We start from the raw sequence: 18,125 nt of genomic DNA, 5'->3' as shown, positions 1-18,125 counted from the left end.
AAAAATTAAAAAAAAAAAAAAAAAAAAAAAAAAAGTTGTACATTTGCATTGCAAGTAAACATTTCAGATAAATATGGGGACTTTTGAAAGAATGCCTAGGAAGAAATTTCTGTATACAGAATGGAAAACTAGGTCCTTAAAGTAACTTGTTTTACATTTGGATAAAACATTAGAAAAATAATTAAAATAAGCTAAAAATCTTTATGAAACTACAAATGTCTCCTTACCTTACTTCAAGGGCATTATTTTTCAAAAGTAAGAAAAGAATAAAGGATTTCATATTCATTTTCAAAGCTTCCATATTTAATAGATACAATTCTATTATCCTGTTTAGGTTAAAATAATTCTAATCAATATAAGGACAGTGATTTCTAAAAAATACAAAGAAGGAAGAGGAGGGAGAAGAAGAAAAAGGGAAGAAAAAGAAAAGCCAAGGAAAAATATGTATGTAAACTTAGCAAAAAGGTGCAAAACCAATCCAGGAAAACTACACAATATTCCTGTAAGACACAAAGACAGAGATGGTTAAATGGAAATAAATCCAATACTTGTGGATCAGAAGAGTCAAAAATTTATAGTTACCAATTCTTACTAAGATAGCAATCTCAATAAAAAGGCCACTAATCATGTGTTTGCCCTTTTCCTGTAGTTGGTAAAATGATAAAGTATTCTATTTGAAAAAGAAAGCAACACACAAAACCAAGAATAGCTGAGGAAAACCCAAAGAGAGAAGACAAAGATGGCAGAAGATGAGAAGATGAGGAGTTTGCATTCATAAAGGTCTGGTATTACATAGTCGGATAAGTTATTGTAGAACAGTATCAAGTCTGCATTGGAAAAGTGGTATTTAGGACATGAAAAGTATATGTCAAATAAGTTGGAAATATGTTGACTTTCAATAAATGTTTTGGAAGGACTAGTCACGGAAAAATAAAAGCAAATAGTCATATGGAAACATTATTTGGTAAACAATAAGAGTCCAAATGTATGAGAAATTTAAATGTTAAAAAATGTATGTATAAGTACTAGTAAAACATATGCATAAATAACTTGCATATGCAGTAAAACATATGCATAAATAAACATGCATAAATAACTAGAACTGGCAAAAACTTTAATTTGATTAAAAATCCATAAACAACAAAGGAAAATTTGACAAATTACTTATAATTATGAAAGAAAAACAAAAATTTTATTAAACTTTTTCTTCATGTTTATTTATTTTTGAGACAGAGGGAGACAGAGCATGAGCAGGAGAGGAGCAGAGAGAGAAGGAGACAGAGAATCTGAAGCATCTCCAGGCTCTAAACTGTCAGCACAGAGCCCGACGCAGGGCTCGAACTCACAACCGCAAGATCATGACCTGAGCCAAAGTCAGAGACTCAACCAACTGAGCCACTCAAGCTCACCAAAAAGCAAAAATTTTAAGTAAAAACCATACTTTAAAAAAATTACTAGTGAGAAAAATACTATTTATAATTTATATCCCCATCTAATATTTAAGTATCCTGTAAAAATAAAAAATAAATGTGCCAACAACTCTATTAGAAAATTGGCTGGAGGGGCGCCTGGGTGGCGCAGTCGGTTAAGCGTCCGACTTCAGCCAGGTCACGATCTCGCGGTCCGGGAGTTCGAGCCCCGCGTCAGGCCCTGGGCTGATGGCTCGGAGCCTGGAGCCTGTTTCCGATTCTGTGTCTCCCTCTCTCTCTGCCCCTCCCCCGTTCATGCTCTGTCTCTCTCTGTCCCAAAAATAAATAAAAAACGTTGGAAAAAAAAAAAATTTATAAAAAAAAAAAAAAGAAAATTGGCTGGAAATTTCAAGAGAATGATACTGGAAAAAGAAAAAGTAAATAGCTCTTAATCATATAAAAACATGATCTTTTTTTATAAAATAAAATATAAAAACTTAACAATATTAAAATATCAAATCTTTCCTATTAGAATGGAAGGATTCAAAATTTTGATTTGTAACTGTTGTTACAGTTGTGGAATGTCAGAGAGTACAATCCTATAGAGAGAAATTTGCCAATATTCAGCAAAAGTGCTTATGCATTTAACACTTTCAACCAGCAATAATATGTCCAGTATTTTTTACTAAATCAGAAAAATACAAAAAAGTTATAGGCAAAAGGCTACTCACTGAACATTTTTACAATGACAACATATCAGAAACACTAAATATCTTTAGGAAACTGGCTAAATTAAGGTATGGTCCACACACGTAATGGAAGTTATTCAGCCATAAAAGGGAATGAGGAACACTTGTATGTATTACTATGGAGTGGTCACAAGGATATTTATTACATCAGTAAGATGGAAAAAGGGTATCTATTATGCTATTTTTACATTACAGTCCATATTTTAAAATACATTTTATTTCTATATATGTCAACTATAAAGTTGATAGGGGATACTATATAGATTTAAATTCATATTTACTTTCATTAGAATAATAGTGGAAAACAAAAGCCTAGTTTAAAAAATTATTATGGGGCTTAGTAGGAAATAGATAAAAGGGGCATGTAAAAAAGCTAAAATTTGGGGCGCCTGGGTGGCGCAGTCGGTTAAGCGGCCGACTTCAGCCAGGTCACGATCTCGCGGTCCGGGAGTTCGAGCCCCGCGTCGGGCTCCGGGCTGATGGCTCGGAGCCTGGAGCCTATTTCCGATTCTGTGTCTCCCTCTCTCTCTGCCCCTCCCCCGTTCATGCTCTGTCTCTCTCTGTCCCAAAAATAAACGTTGAAAAAAAAAAAAAAAAAAAAAAAAAAAAAAAAGCTAAAATTTTATTTTACTTTGTTTTGAAGATATGACTTAGGCTTCACATAAATATTTTATACAATTAAACAACAAATTTAAACAGCTATCTCTAAAAGTCAGTAGTTAAATAAAGCAACTGTATTTCAGCTGTGGGTTTACCATACAGAAAATAACTACTCCAAGTGGGTATAACCACAAACATTTGTTTATACCCCTGCTGGCATATACAACAGCAAACAATAACAACAACAGAGACAGAGAAACTTAAAACTGTTTCGAGTCATCATATTTTTGGTGGCCTGCTTTCTTCTCTTGTAAATTAAAACAGGGTTTGTCAAAGACTTTTGCTTCTCGCCTATTGGGTCAAATGGCACATGGGTTACATTTTTGTGCTAAAACAAAGTTACAAGAAAGGTGCAGTGAAGTTCACCTCACCACTGACAAAAAGCAAACAGAGCAAGATGATGAAATGCAATGAACATTGGTAGAGTTGCGAGGAGTTCTCGGTTATTTGCCTGGTTTAGCCACTTACTAAGACCTGAAACTTCATACCTAAGTGTTCCTAAAACCTCTTTTTACTCATTTTAATGTAGTGAAAATAAGACCTTCCTACCTACATAAATTGCTTTGAAAATAAAATTAGAAAATATGTTTGAAAGGCCTTTGAAAGTGGTCTTTAGATGACTAAGTGTTCAAAGCTTTTTGTTGTCATCTTAAAGAAGTTGTATTTCTCTACAGTTTCTTCTCCATTGATTTCCATTTAGATATCACAGTTCCTATACTGGCTCACTCTAAGCATGGTAAAATATTCATGTAAATGGTTTTCATTTACAATTTATTCTTATTCTAAGTGATCCTAATAAAGAAGCCAAGGATTTAAATCCTGTAGTTAGAGTACTGGTTTTCAACGCTGTGCAAGTATATAATTTTGCCCTAATTCTGAAGAATTTTTAAATGGGCCAATAGCATCATTTACCTATAAAGTTAAATCATTTGCTTTCTGTAAGAGTTCAGACTATATTTTTGACAGTAGTTTTAAATTGTATTAACAAATAGATTTATTTCCTTAATATTTGTAACTTGGCATCCAAAATCAACTGGTCTCCATATGACCATGTTCTTCTTGTAAAGTGAATACGCGCAGTGTATCTCTTTTCTGTTTTAATTGGCATCACACGTTTTGATGGATCAAACATTCTCAGTGGTGGAACAACTTATATAAAGTGAAGACTATATTTATATTTTGAGAAAGAATGTACTTAGTTTACAACCATGGGAAATATTTTAGATATATACATATAATGAACATTCTCTATGGCATTTGTGCTTAGATGATCTTCAATAGAGGAGCTGATAATTTTATAATCAACATCAACACTATAACTATAAATAGTGTACATATTCAATAATTCACAAAACACATAGGTGTTTTTTACAGCTTATCTAAATTTACTTAACTGTCACCTTAATTATTGTCTGACAGAAGACATTTAATTTTAAAAGATTTAGCATTATTGTTCTTTTTTAAAAAAAAAAAATTTTTTTAACATTTATTTATTTTTGAGACAGAGAGAGACAGAGCATGAACAGGGGAGAGTCAGAGAGAGGGAGACACAGAATCTGAAACAGGCTCCGGGCTCTGAGCTGTCAGCACAGAGCCCGACACGGGGCTCGAACTCACAGCCCTCACGGACCGCGAGATCATGACCTGATCTGAAGTCGGCCGCTTAACCGACTGAGCCACCCAGGCGCCCCAGCATTATTGTTCTTAAATGCAGTATGAAACTCCTTATTTCTAGATGAAAATAAATGGAAAATTATGGTTATCATATGTATGAGTTGGAGAATTTATTTGGCCCACTTATATCAAACATATATAAATTAGGTCAAAGATTTATTTTTTTTACTGGAAATAATTTTGGATTTATAAATGAGTTGTAAATCTAATTAGATTCCTCTAATGTTATCATTTTATATAAGCATGCTCAATTTTTCAATGCTAATAAATTAACATTAGTGTCATACTGTTAACTATAGACTGTATTCAGATTTTCCCAGTTTTCGCATTACTTTTGTTTTTGGTTCAGTATTCAATACAGGATATTACATCAGTGTAAATTTGACATGAATGTTAAGGAAAAGGAATTTAATTCTCTGTATCAAATGATTAGCACAGATGCTGTTTTTTTTAATTTTAACTTTGTTTTCAATGTTTAATTCTCACTTTTGTATACTGATTTTTCTATATGGAAAATGGTAGCTAAATTATTTGTACATTTTGACTCATCTTGTTTAGATTCATAATTTTTAACATTACAGGAGAAATACTTTGACATTAAAATTTTATATAAATAGGTATTACTATTTATTTTCACTTATTTTATCTCATGAGAATGGTGTCCTTTTATTAATTCATCACACCTTTTGCTCAAGTAGGCTAAATGGTAGGAATAAATTCAGCATAATTTACTGAAATATACGACAATATAAGCTCTTGGATCTGGTGTATAATTATAAGTTATTTTCTGTGGCATCACATATCAGATTTTCATTTGACATCTAAAAATATTCAAACATCAGGAATAACCATCCATATTCACAATGAAAATTACAGAATTTTATTCTATGAGCCCGCAGTATTGTAATAAATTGCAATTATTATTACCACTTAAACCATTCTCTTAGTATCAATCCTGGTATCACAGAAAAAGACTGCACTTAGTGCTAGAAAATGGGGGATACAACGTATTCTTCCATTTAGCAGTTGTTTAACTTTAGATATGAGGCTCAAGGTCTCTGAGCCAGAGAGTCTGGATATATGAAAAAGGGACCATAGAAAAATTACGAAATTAACATTTTACACAAACTTTATAGAAAATAATAGTATGGATAAAACATAAATTGGTTAATATACTTATTCATGTATGTATCTGAGCAATCACTGGGCCTCAGTAATATGCATTCATATTAAGGAACTTATTTCATAGCAAATAAGTGAGGCAAAGGACTTACTCGCATTGTATTTATTGGTATTAACATAACCCAAAGCAGTTGGTCTGACAGAATGATGGAATGGCCTGTTGAAGATTTAATAATGGTACTAGTGAGGAGACAACACCTTACAGAGGTGGGTGCTCTCCTACATATTTTATATGCTTTGAACCAGTGACTGATATATAATACTCTTCCAATTATAGCGAGAATATGGGTCCAGATGACACTTTAGTGGTAGAAAAAATCTAATCCTAAATGCAATACTTTGACTTCTTTTTTCTTCATTTAGGGCTCTGCTTATTCAGAAAAAAATACTTCCTCCGGGAAATATAGCAATGGTTATATTGAAGTGACAGTGGTAAAAGGTAATAGAAATCCACAAGAACCCATTAGAGGAAAAATACCAAAAGCTGAGACCCCCTAATAATCTCATTTTGCTGATGAGGCCTACAGATGAAATATAGGTTACTAATTATTTTAGATTATTTTAGATTATTCAGGCAGGCTCAATGTAATCACAGGGCTCTGTGGATAAATGGAAAGATGTATATGAAGAGAGTTAAGAGAGATGTGAAGATGCTATGCTGTTAGCTTTGAAATGGAGGAAGGGGCCATGAGTCAAGGAATGCAGATGGCCTTTGAAAGCTGGAAAAGGTAAGGAAATGGATTCCTCTCTAGAGATTCTACAAGAAATGCAGCCCTGTTGACATTTTGCTTTTAGCCAGTGCGACCCATTTCAGATTTCTGACCTCAAAAACTGTAATACATTTTATTTTTTAAACCATTAAAATTTGTGATAGTTTATAGCAACAATAAAAAATACATGCATAAAATTGCTGCTTTTCAGCCTAAAATGGTTGATATAAGCAATTACACATGGCTCAATCAGTATATGACAACTGATTTTTTAAAGGATTTTATATTAAATAATCTCTACACCCTAAGTGTGGCTCGAACTCACAGCCCCAAGATTGAGAGTTAGATGTGCTACTGACTGAGCCAGCCAGGTGCCTTGACAACTGACTTTCTAACCCATCAATAGGCTCCCCAATGGTTACTTGTACATCTGTTACCAGTTTGCCTTTGTGTATTTAATTTGCCTCCTTTTTTTAATGTAAACTAGATTGTAATTCTGGGCAACTGTATAATTTATTGATGGTTGATATTTGGGATGGAGACTTGGACAAAAATATAGAGTTAAATAACAAACATTTCCAAGGTAAGGCATATGATAGAGGGACAGGCTAATTTCTTCAAATTTATTTGCCCCAATTATTTTAAGTGATAAGGGGTTTATGGCATTGGGTAAAAAATTAAAATGTAATTTAAATAGGATTGAAATCTTGCCTTCTTGCTTCCTGAAAGCCCTGTTCATTATGTCCACTAGGGAGCTAGGACTGAGATTTTACATAGCCTTAACTCTCATTAGATATCATGATATCAAAGGAATTATATAAATGCCTGAAGACTCTTCTAAATTTTCTAAATGCCAAGAGAATCTTCTAAAACCTCCCAGCCAGACATTTTTTGATTTCTTTCAAGGTACCTCCATAATCTCCAAGGGCCACAGATTCTTAATGTATGTCCAGAAGCATAGAGCTAAAATTTAATAAGTCTTTGATGTGTTTACATGCAGTTAGTATTTAGGTTATTTGAACCAACCTCTACTCATAAACAGTCTTAAGGATTTTATAACAGTTATATTATTATTGTATTGCTATTTTAACTAACTGACCTATACTATGACACAAGGAAATCGCCAAGTATTTTTTAAATGGGCATACAGCTTGTGTGTTTTTCTAAATTTTCAGAGAGATTCATCTAATGATAAACAGACTTCTAAGACATACATATGGAAAGAAAAACAGCAGAAGGGAAGAATATTTCAAGTATTTTTAGCACAATTCTGGCCATTTCTGCTATGAAATTTTTGAATATGTAAAAATAATTTTTTTTGTCAGCTCTAAAAGATGCTAAGACATGGCACATATGGGAACAACATCTCACCAAAAAATATTTTAGAAGAACTCATCACAACACACAATTCAAGATGTATTGACTTTCATATTGTCCCCATGAAAAAAAGAGTCTGTATGAGTTAAAACATTTATGAGTGTACTGCTATTAAGTATCTTAAATGCTTTCCGCCATGAAAATTTGTCTTCATGTATGAGAAAGTCAATTAACTTATTTTCTGAAATAATTAAGTTCCATTAAAAGAGAAGCTACTCAATGTTTATTCTTAATTAAAAATGGCTTCTTGACCCAAGGTGATAATCATTGTAGCAAAGCTTAAATATCCATTTGTTTTTCACAACATTGTTTGTTCAAAAAATATACTGTAAATAAATGAAATATATTTTCTCATTTATTTGCTTTATTACCCTGGGATATCCTAGCACTTTCTAAATTTCCACGAGTACATATGGATTCTATGGATTTTCTGATAAACAAACAGAATAATCAGTGAGATTTTCTTTTTGATGTAATAATGTGCTAAGATAGTATCCTGTTCCTCTTGTTTCTCTGTTTATCCTTGATCTTTGAACTACCTCTTTCCAAATTGGAAGATTATTTTAGTAATTGCTAATACTCAAAATCAATTTCAGAATCAAATATTTTCTCTCAAGTCAATAACATTTGTGATCCTGAGATTTTATATGTAAATGAGCAATTTATATTTTAAGATTAGAAAATTACAAATTAAAACCAAATTGCAAATTGCAATTAAAATATGATAGGGTGTATAATGAAATGCTCACCTGAACTTTTTCTCAGGTTTGTAGTAACATGTAAAAATCACCATTACATACTTCCTTTTAAAAGTCTCTCATCAGAATCAAGCACATCAATTTGTTCCTCAAATATTCTAAGCAGGTTGCCAGGGATTAAGGGGCTCAGGAAGAATTTTATTAAAGGGAGAATTTTTTTTAACTTATACAACTATCTTGTATCTTGATTATACCATTTCTCCAAAATCATACAATTATACATGAAACAATACATTTTATTGTACATAAATTTTAAAATAAAATGTTCTAAAATTTGATAATTGTAATATTTCATTCAGAACTTAAATTTTTTTTGTAATGTTTATTTTATTCTTGAGAGAGAGAGAGAGAGAGAGACGGAGCCAGAGTGTGAGCAGGGTAGAGGCAGAAAGAGAGGTAGAAACAGAGTCTGAGGCAGGCTCCAGGCTCTGAACTGTCAGCACAGAGCCCGATGTGGTAAACTCATGAACTGTGGGATCATGACCTGAGCCAAAGTCAGATGCTTAACTGACTGAGCCACCTAGTCAACCCTTCATTAAAACTTAGATCTGGATGCCAAGGGATATTGCACAAAGTATCTATGAAGCAATGTATTTGTAAAAATTACCAAAACCTACATACAATTTATATATAAATATGTATAGGGCATATATATAAAATATGAATAACACATTTTACCTTAATACCCCTATGTTCTTCCTAACGTAGAGAAAAATAGAACAATCAAAACATTTAGTGATGAATATATTATCAGATAATGGAATTATTATTGAGATTCATACCATTTAGAAGGCTAAAAAACTAAGAATGTAATTATGAATAACTATGAATAACATCTGGTTATTCATCTAATTTTACATTAGTCAATATCATCTTTTATACATTTTACATGACACTTTTTTTTTTGCTCTTATCTATTCTCTTATCAGGACATAGACTTTTAAAGAAAATATGGAAGGAAGAATGAAAAAGAAGGAAATATTTTTAGACAAAATTAGATGATATTGAAAAACAATCAACAAAACGAAAAGGCAACATACAGCATGAGAGAAAATATTTACAAATGACTTATCTGATAAAGGGTTAGTATCAAAATATATAAAGAACTTACACAACTCAATACCAAAAACCAAATAGAATAAAACCTTGGACTGAAAGTAACTTGTTCTTCAAGATGAGCAAACATTTCTAATAAATTTTAACTTGACAAACAAGTGATGTCTTCTAATACGAGTAGTACGTGATGCTGAATGTCACATGATTACAACTAAGCCAATGGTTCTTCTCTCTCTCTCGCTGCAGGATTGTGGGTGATTGTCTCCCATGCACAGATGCTTGGTCTCAGGCTGTGGCATTTGGCTGAAAGCAGTGATTTTTCACACTGTTGGAAGGTGCACATGACTGGCAGTAGTGTATTTTGTCACTTCAAAGCACCTATGGACAGCCCTTTGCTTTTCCATACAAAAGTAAGCTCAGGAATGCTTTGCTTCATTCTAGGTCAGACTATCTGCAGATATAGACCCTTTCCCCTGCTGCCTTATTGCCAGTTACATTAAATACAGTATATGACAAGAGTTTATTTATATTGTACTATAGCCAATATCCGTGCAAGTGTATGCAAGGCCCCCATGCAGAAAAAGATTCCATTGAGCCAAAAGATAGCATTGAGTCCATTAGTGATCATAAAAGTCATCCTATACAATAAACCTCCTCTCTCTTGTCTCCTTCACACCAGCCACAAAGGTTTTCACAGGTAAATGCAGGTTGATTTGTTTATTTTTATTTTTATTTTTATTTTGTATTTTATTATTTCATATTATACTGTTGTAATAATTTTTATATGAATATTTTTGGGTTGTAGAATGAATCATCTGAGTTTCCATTATTTCTTATGGGGAAATCCACTTTGATATATAAATGCTTTGGAATACAAGCATGTTTCTGGAACAAATTATGCTGGCAAACCAAGGTATTATTGTAATCCAATTTAAAAATGAGCAAAAGACATGAACAGGCCATTTCTTCAAAGAAGACATCCAGACAACCAAGAGACACATGGAAAGATGATCAACATCACTCATCATCAGGAAATTTAGTTCAAAATCACAATGAGATATCATCTCATATCTATTAGAATGGCTCAAATCAGCAACACAAGAAACCAGAGGCGTTGGCGAGGGTAAAGAGAGAAAGGAACCGTCTTGCACTGTTAGTGAGAATGAAAACTGGTGAAGCCACTCTGAAAAACAGTATGAAGTTTCCTCAGAAAATTAAAATCAGAACTACCCTATGACCTAGCAATGGTGCTATTGGGTATTTACTCCAAAAATACAAATTCAAAGGGATACACGCACACCTATATTTCTAGCAGCATTATTTACAAAAGCCAAATTATGAAAGCAGCCCAACTGCCCATTGAAAGATGAATGGATAAAGAATATTACTCAACCATAAAATGAATGAAATCTTGCCTTTGCAATGACATACATGGAGCTAGAAAGTATAATGCTATGTGAAATCAATCAGAGAAAGACAAATACCATTTGACTTACTCATATGTGGAATTTAAGAAACAAGCAAAGGCAAAAAAAGAGAGAGACAAATCAAGAAACAGACTCCTGGAGTGCTTGAGTGGCTCAGTCAGTTGAGTGTCTGACTCTTCATTTTAGCTCAAGTCGTGATACAAGGGTCATGAGATCAATCCCTGTTTTGGGCTCCATCCTGAGTGTTGAATCTGCTTTCTCTCCCTCTGCCCCTGTCCCCCACTTACACTCTCTTTCTCTCTCTAAACAAACAAAAAAAACAACAACAAAACCCCAGAGTCTTAACTATAGAGAACTGATGGTTACCAGAAGGGAGGTGGGTGGGCGAATGGGTGAAGTAGGTGATGGGGATTAAGGAGCACACTTGTCAGGCTGAGAACTGGGTGATGTATGAAAGTGTTGAATCACTATATTTACACCTGAAACTAACATAACACTGTAATTAAATATATTAGCACTGGAATTAAAATTTAATTTAATTTAAAATATTAGAGAATATTAACAAGTATATATAACAAACAGAAATAAAGACCTATGGTTAAGTTTCTTATCCTTACAATGATTATCTTAATAAAAGACTTAATGAAAGGGCTATTGAATTAAACACTTTAAAACTTAACCATTTAAAAGTTCTAAGTTATCTTCTATCTTTTTTCACTTTTTTTTCCCCCAGTGATAAAAGTGAATAAACCATTCTTGGTGTCTATCCTAAAATGAAGACTGAGCTAATTGTAATTTAAGTCGCACTAGCAACTCCAAGCAAGAAAAGAGGGATGGAAACCATGGAAAGGGTTCACTGTCGGGGGACAAAATCTACAGAAAAGTCTCTAGTACGTTTCTCTATCTCTGCTTGTTTGACACCTTCTAGACACTTCACTACAATAATTTTCCTAAGCGTTAGTTTTTTTAGAACATCAAGATAAGTTTTTTGGAAAGGAAATCATAGAAGGAAGAGATATAGGACGTTGACTCAGAAGCCGTAACTGCCAGTCATGGGTGTGCTATTAATTATCCGTTTAACACTGGGAACACGTGTTTAAAACTTCAGTCTTCTCATTAAAAAAAACAAACAAAATGAAGTGAATTCTCTAAAGAGTTCATTTCACTTTGGAAATTCAAAGCAGACTCTTTTTTTCATAACTGTGAAATAAGTTAAAGGTTAAAGTATTTTTCAAATAGTAAACAATAGTAATTTCCTTTCAGATATCCTTCTCTAGAATTTCCTTTTCTGATTTGTTTAGTCTCATGGACTTAACGGTTTTCTCTAAGTAAAAAAAAAATATATATCTATGTATATATATGCATAGATATATATATATATAAGTAAAAAAGTAAAAAAAAAGTAAAAAAGTAAAAAAATATATATATGTATATATGTATATATATAAGTAAAAAAAAATATATATGTATATATATGCATAGATATATATACACACATATATACACTATATATATATATATACATATACATATACAGTACATCATTTTTTAGTTTCTTTTGAAGAGCATTCAATTAGAATAGAGAACATATTAAAAGTGAATATATTTAATAGTCTCATATTTCATCAGAACAAAAGTATTACTCTCCAATACTCTCCTAAATATTAACTTTTGTCTCTCTGTAAGTTTTTTTGTCCCTCTATTCTTGAATATACTAGGTTTGATAGTTGATAACTGTATTATGATAATATCTTTGGTATTTTCAGACATTTCAAAAACTAATGTTTAATTCACATACTTTCTTTATTTGTTAATATCATATTCAATTTTAGCACAGTTTCTTTTCCATGGAGCCCCAAATTATACTGATGCAGAAAATTATCCTTCATAGAATAATTTTGGGTTTAAACATCTGTGGCAAGTCACATACAAACAAATACAAATGACATGTTCAAAATGTAAATTTCATCATGATTGCTATTTTAAGAGGTGTTCTTCAATATAAAATGTTTTAAAAGGTGACGTAACTTTAGTTTAATATTAAATCCTTCAACCTACAAGCCTGTAAGTATCTAGTGAATCACACAAGTGATGATGTTACCTTCTGTAACAGTTAATACTATCAGTCAACTTGACAGTGCTAAGGGATGCTCAAACTATATAGAATTCAATTATCTAGTAAACAGATTCAGTATACGTTTATACCCTAAGTCATTCTGTACTGAGATGACCCCAAGAACCCATATCCCTTCTATGTCCAATCATGTTTTGCCCAAAGTATTTAAGTTTGCAGTTTCACTTATTTTTGTAAAGAAAACTTAAGTTGTTCAAAAATCCCCTTTTTTCCAGGGCACCTGAGTGGCTCAGTCAGTTAAGCATCTGACTTCAGCTCAGGTAATGGTCTCATGGTTCGTGAGTTTGAGCCCGGCATTAGGCTCTGTCCTGACAGCTCAGAGCCTGGAGCCCACTTGAGATTCTGTGTCTCCCTCTCTCTCTGCCCGTCCCTCACATGCATTCTCTCTTTCTTTCTCTCTCTCTCTTTCTCTCTCAAAAATGAATAAACATTAAAAAATTAAAAAAAATATCTCTTTAGTACTATGTTGTTGTTTAATAGTTCACATACTCCTGAACTAGAGCAAAATTCAGGGTAATGTCTGCAAACTCAGTAGAAAATAAAAAGTGGATTCACACTAGAGATACTATTAATTATCTTACTAGCCACTGGATATCCGCCCCCCCCCCCAAACTTATCCAGCCCCAAGGTCAATACCGTGAAGTTTGAGAAAACTTGACCTACCTAATTGCAACACTTTATTCAAATGTTAGTCTCATTTTCTTACTTTGATTGCTTTTGTTTCCCACCTAGAATTGTCTCATTTTTTAATTTAAATGATTTATCTATACTTTTAATGTCATACAGATTGATGTATTCTTTAAGAAAATCATTATTCTATTTAATATTGCCAATTAACCCTTTAATAGCCATGTCTGATTTGTCATTTAAAACCTAAACAATTTGAAGGTTTTGTAAACCCACATAATCACTAAGTATCAAGTCAACATTTTAGCAGATACTCTTGCCCTGCCCATATCCCCATCCATACTCACATCTTTACCATGAAGGCTGCCTCTATAGAATACCTCAACTTTCTGTCTGGAGACTTTCTGACTTTTTTTTTCTTGTTCAAGGAACACAATTTATTTTCATTCAGGGAAAGCCAAAGTCAAAGAGACACGGACTCAAGTAAGTAAGGCTCAAATAATGACTAATGGAGGAGAGTGAATAAATACACTAGTTTCTTCTACCTTAATTGATATAGTTCTAAGATGCTTTCACTATATCCCAGAATTCCCCAGCTGGATGAACTTCAATTGACCCTCTCTGTTGGCTTCTTTCTTTTTTTTAATTCTTCCCTAATACCCTATTGATGTTTTCTAGAATCACTTCTTGAACAATTTTTTATTCAAATTCTACCTTAAGGTCTGCACCTGGGTAGCCTAAACTAAGATATTATTCACTGAAAAATTAAAGAGGATTAAGTGAATAACAAACTGAAGTTAAGTGTTGTACTACAGAGAGATACCAAAAACTCAGTGTGCACAGTAGTCTTTGGGAGCCCCAATGGGATAGGAAAAGGTGGAAAAGGTAACATAAAGGAACAATGAAAATCTTTCTGATAGCTATTATATTTCTTCTCCATCTCTTTCACATATCTAAAAAAGATTATTTTGATACAGCACTGGAAGAGATTAAAAAACAGAGCCAGATTATCTTACAATGATAAAGGCATTGCTATAAATTTTCAGTATGTAGTAAGTGGATGAATAATCAAATACATGTCTATTGATCAAAAAGCCATCTATAATTCTAAACTCAACAAGAAGTAACTTGGCCATTCACCTGCACATTATTGGACACATACAGAAAAAAAGCTGTGATTGATCCCCAGTAACTATGCCATGCCTTCTCACACTATACATCTTGCCAAGCACCACATGCTTTGCAGTTTTCAAAGACAGGGAGCATAGAAAACATATTTTTATTGTTCTAGTCTGACTGGCATATCCCCTTAAATTCCTTCTAAGAAATTTATTTTGCATTTGATGCCAAACTATGACTATAACTCAAATTATTTCTCTTAAGGAATGAAAGCATCCTATAATGTAGGAGATAAATAAATGGTTTGTATAGGCAATAAAAGCCTTATCCACTTAGTATCTAATAGGGGTATACACTGTTGAGTATTAAAATAATGCAGTCACTTAACTACACTTTGAACAAATTTTGTTGTTGATATGTAATCTTTAATATCAGGATAGAAATATTTAAAAATTAATTACTGTATTAAGATACAAAGCAAAATTAATTACATGTTTAAACCATACTGCAATGAGATCTGAACTTGCTGGTAGGCATTTCAAGGAACTAAAAATGATTCATGGAAGAAACATTAAGTTGGAAATAGAGATAGATTTGATTGAACGGTAAAGACATACCAGGTAAAGTATGCAAGATAAAAAAAAAAGCTTTGTAATGGAAAATCTTGAACAGATTGAATCAAGTGAGCCTTAAGAAGAAGAGGAGTGAACCGGACTTTGTTCCTCATTTCTGGTAGAATGAGCCTAGATTTTCAAATTATGTATAAACCATAGAGTGAAGTTTGGGAAAAGGAAGGAGTTGTTAACTCTAATTGAGAACTATGATATACCAAGCACCATGCTGGATTCTAAGATGCACTAACTCACTTACCTAATCTTTTGAAAAAGATTTCATAATCTGAATTTTGAAACTAAAGTAACTAAATTTCCTATAAGTAAGCTAACTTGTTCTAGGTAACTCTCCTAGCCCACAGTGGAATCAGCATTCTAAGTTAGAATCATAAAATGACCAAGAACTTTCATGACTTTAAACTGCCATTCAATAGAAAAGGGTCTGATAACAGAAACAAGGAATTCCAATTAACTAGTCAGTGAAAATTTCTATGGAGAGGTGCAAGGAAATAGCACAGAAACTGTCCATTTCATTAAAAGTCTTACATTTAATAATAATTTGATACATAATCCAGACTTTCAGAACCTTGTAAATTAACCAAATTAATTTACTCTTAAAACATTTTGGGGGCACCTGGGTGGTTCAGTTGGCTAAGACTCCAACTTCTGCTCTGTTCATGATCTCCCAGTTGGCAGTTTCAAACCCTGCATCAGGCTCTGTGCTGACAGCTCAGTGCCTGGAGCCTGTTTTGGATTCTGTGTCTCCCTCTCTCTCTGTCCCTCCCCCACTCTCTCTCTGTGTCTGTCTCTCTCTCTCGCTCTCTCTCAAAAATAAACAAACATTAAAAAAAAGACTTTTTCTTACAGAATAATCATCAAGCAAGAAATGATCCTTTCTTGCCCTAGAGCCTATCTGATTCTTAAGTATTCTTTTCTTGCACTTTTATTCATTGGATTTTGAAATCGGCATTAATTGATTTTTAAAAGTAGGGGAAAGTTACACAAAAAAAGCTATAATAAAAATATATTATGAAAGACAATCCCATCACACATAAAAATATTAAAACGGAAAACTGGCGAAATGTGGTATTAGCCATTTAAAGCCTAATCATATTGCTCAATAATTTTAACAGGTGTTGGAAATAGTATTTGAAAGATCTAGCAGCCTTGTTGCTTCATCTTACTCTGTTTAATTCCTTCTCTACCTCAGTAAAATTGATTCACCTCCATAACTACTGTGCACAAACACTATGCAATTGGTAAAGAAAAAAAGAATGGTGGTTATGAATTATCTATGTAAATGTCTTCAAGAAATTAGCACATAGCAACACTTTAAAACATTTAACAGGATGAATGATCATTGCAAAAAAAGTTGATTATAGTTAAAACTACAAAATACACTAACAGAAAAAAAAAAGAAAAAAAAGAATCATAAACATGAATTAAAACAACAAAACAGCATTTATTACTACTGATCCTACTATGAGCATGTAGTTAAGACAAAGCATTTAGACACATATAAACTACATATTTATTTGATATACTTCCATGATTCACAAATTATATAGGAATAAAGCTATTAGCTTTTCATTTTTTTTCACTTTTTATTTTGAATTTGAATGCATAGAAACAAATTAAAATGGCCACATAAAATTTTCACTTGGATATAAAATATTTATTTTTTTCTCAGTTACTGTTAAAGTATATCCAAACATATATATGATATTATTTACACATTAGCACTGTAGTTGAAAAAATTTATTCCCAATATTTTCATGTGGCCTTTTATTATGTTTCCAATGATGTTACAAATCTACTTTTATGCTTTCCTTTATCTTCCGGGTAATTTAATTAGAAGTAGTAGGAGACAAGTACATAACAAACATTGCTGTTTTCCCACTCATGGCTACATTAACCCCTGTCTTCTTTATTAGCCATAAAGTTCGTGTGCTACCATTACATTTTTAAAACAGTACTTAGTGTTTCTATTGTTTTTACTATTCCCAATAATGAAATTGACATCCTTTAAAATAATTATTCAATTAAAAGGAATAAACTTGCATATTGCAAAGGTTAATATACTCCAGCAACTCGTTAAATCAAAGGTAAGTATCTTTATCTTGTGCTAATCTGATAACTTTGGAAAAGGTGTGTCACTCTAAGTCATTTTAGTGGGTACTAATTAGGCACTCTGCATGATTTATTGGTACATCTCACTCTTCCTGAATTTCTATTAGATCTACAGAAACTTTTTAACATGTGAGAACAAGAGCATAGACTTAGCCCACATTAGATACTCTGTTTATCTCCAAAAAAGTATCCATTATGTTCTTTAAGTATCCATTATGTTCTCTCTTTCTTTAAACAATTTTTTTTCTTTAAATACAAATATTGAAACAACTATGACAGTCTTCTGGTTTCAGTAAGAAAGTGTGCAAAGCTTAAAAACGTGTCTTTCCCACTGGGAAGATTTCAAGTTAATGACTTCCCTTTAATGATTAAATCTGAGTTCACAGGACAACCAAATCTGGAGAGAGACAAGACACTGCACAGAGCAACCAAATCCAAATCCAAAGCATTGGATTACTAGAGGCAAATGATGCCAGACAGCATATCAGCTAATGACATACAG

Source organism: Puma concolor, chromosome A1 (assembly GCF_028749965.1).
Source record: "Puma concolor isolate L17-30 chromosome A1, mPumCon1.1.hap2, whole genome shotgun sequence".
In the NCBI taxonomy this organism is placed as follows: domain Eukaryota; kingdom Metazoa; phylum Chordata; class Mammalia; order Carnivora; family Felidae; genus Puma; species Puma concolor.
Note: the sequence above shows the minus strand (reverse complement) of the source record.